This window comes from Odocoileus virginianus, chromosome 5 (genome assembly GCF_023699985.2).
Source record: "Odocoileus virginianus isolate 20LAN1187 ecotype Illinois chromosome 5, Ovbor_1.2, whole genome shotgun sequence".
Classification (NCBI taxonomy): domain Eukaryota; kingdom Metazoa; phylum Chordata; class Mammalia; order Artiodactyla; family Cervidae; genus Odocoileus; species Odocoileus virginianus.
This window is the reverse complement of record NC_069678.1, coordinates 40120517-40122794: the sequence shown is the minus strand read 5'-3', so window position 1 is coordinate 40122794 and position 2278 is coordinate 40120517. Positions and strand designations below refer to the sequence as shown.

The 2278-nt window shown below is 40.4% G+C and overlaps 1 non-coding gene across 1 annotated transcript; it reads right to left on the bottom strand.

Moving 5' to 3' along the window:
* Nucleotides 1-432: 432 nt before the first annotated feature.
* Nucleotides 433-541, bottom strand: LOC139035310 (U6 spliceosomal RNA). Its single transcript, XR_011487981.1, has one exon. It is a non-coding gene; the product is annotated as a U6 spliceosomal RNA (small nuclear RNA).
* Between the last annotated feature and the right edge of the window lie 1737 nt (nucleotides 542-2278).

Here is a 2278-nt window from a genome sequence, read left to right as displayed (position 1 = left end):
TTTCCTTTTATTATTTTTTTCAGTTATTTTTGACTGCACTGGGTCTTCATTGCTGCATCAGGCTTTCTCTAGTTGCAATGAGTGGGGACTGCTCTCTAGCTGTGGTGTGCTGGCTTTTCATTGCAGTGGCTTCTCTTGTGGCAGAGGACGGACTCTAGGGCACACTGGTTTCAGTAGTTACAATGCGCAGGCTCAGTTATACTATACAAGCTTAGTTGCTCCCCAGCACATGGGATCCTCCCAGACCAGGGATTGAACCACATCTTCTGCATTGCAAGGTGGATTCTCAACCACTGGACCACAAAGGAAGTCCCTCTCATTTTTCTTTTTTCTTTTTTTTTTTTTTTTTATTCCAACACCTTTTATCAGTTTTATTTTTAAAAACAGGTGAATCCACTTTTTGTTTTTTTTTTACATCATTGCACTTCAGCAAAAAATATGGAACGCTTCACGAATTTGCGTGTCATCCTTGCGCAGGGGCCATACTAATCTTCTCTGTATCATTCCAATTTTTTAGTATATGTGCTGCTGAAGCGAGCACCCTCTCATTTTTCTTAATTCATACTTTCCATTCCCACTTCTTCATAATTTCCTTCTGTATAATTTTCTCAGAGATATCTTCATTTACTAGATCTTCCCAGGTGGCTCAGGGGTAAAAAAAAAAAAAATCTGCCTGCAATGCAGGAGGCACATTCGATCCGTGGGTTGGGAAGATGCTCTGGAGAAGAAAATGGCAACCCACTCCAGCATTCTTACCTGAAAAATCCCATGGAACCTAATGAACCTGATGGGCTACAGTCCATGGTGTCACAAAAGAGTCAGACATCACTTAGTGCCTAAAAAACAACAATCGTCATTTACTAATATCTCTTCATAAGCTATTAATCAGTCCATAAGATTTTTATTTTAATGACTGCATTTTAAATTTCCAAATGTTCTATTATTTTTTAAAAATCTGTCTGTTCTTATTTTCACAGTGTCTTACTCTTTTCAAGTTTTAACCGTCCTTTCCTTCTCACTATATATCCCTTAGTGGAAATCTTCTCTATCACATCTATGCAAATACACCAACAAATATACCTTTAACCTAGGGTGCTTACCCAAACTTCAATTATGTATTTCCAGCTGCCCTAAACATTATTAGATCTCTCCTGTCTCATGCTGTGAGGTTTACCTGACTACTCCATGTGTAGTAGAGTAATAATGTGTCCTTTCTGTGACTTTCTATAAAACTTACCTGTTTCATTCAATTAATAGTTGGCATCACACAGCCTCACAGTGTAGATTTCCTTTGCATGTGAACAAAACTAGACTATATGCCCTCAGAGAACAAGGATCACATTCCCTACCTCTGAGCAAGACTTCTGGATATCCTTAACTCTAGCACAATCACTTAAATGCATTCAAAACTAGACTTTCTTAGATTTGACTTTCCATAGGAAGGCCTGGCGTGCTGCAGTCCCTGGAGTCCCAAAGAGTCAGACGTGACTTAGTGACTGAACAACAATATCTCATGTGTGCCTGTCCTTTGATAGAAGGTGAAAGTGAAAGTGAAGTCACTCAGTTGTGTCTGACTCCATGGACTGTAGCCTGCCAGGCTCCTTCCTTCCATGGGATTTCCCAGGCAAGAATACTGGAGTGGGTTGCTGTTTCCTTCTCCAGGGGATCTTCCTGAGCCAGGGATCAAACCTGGGTCTCCTGACCTTTAGGCAGACTCTACAGTCTGAGCCACCAGGGAAGCCCTGTCCTTTGATAGAAAGCACAGTCTTGTATTGGCTGGTGTCTTATACTGAATTTACCAAGGCGTTGCTTGTAATAGGTGTTCGTTAATTGATCTGATTAGTAAGCAACAGGTTGGTTGCAGTTCAGTCACTAAGTCATGTCTGACTCTTGAGACCCCATCGACTATAGCCTGCCAGTTTCCTCTGTCCATGGAATTTTCCAGGCAAGAATACTGGAGTGGGTTGCCATTTCCTTCTCCAGAGGATCTTCCCAATCTGGGAATTGAACCCAGGGCTCCTGCATTGCAGGCAATTCTTTGTTGACTGAGCTATGAGGGAAGTGTAGGAAAGGAAGCAACAGATAAGTAGATCAATTTGAAATTTTCCTTGAGAATTTAAGAGTTAAAACTCACACCTTTGTACTTGATGATATTGTCTCCTTATTCCCATCTCTCAAAGCATCAGTGAATAATTGATACGTATCTTTCAGTATATGAAGCTTATTGCAAGAATGAGTCTTATTAACCTAAATTACAACAAAATTACAGCCTGTTATT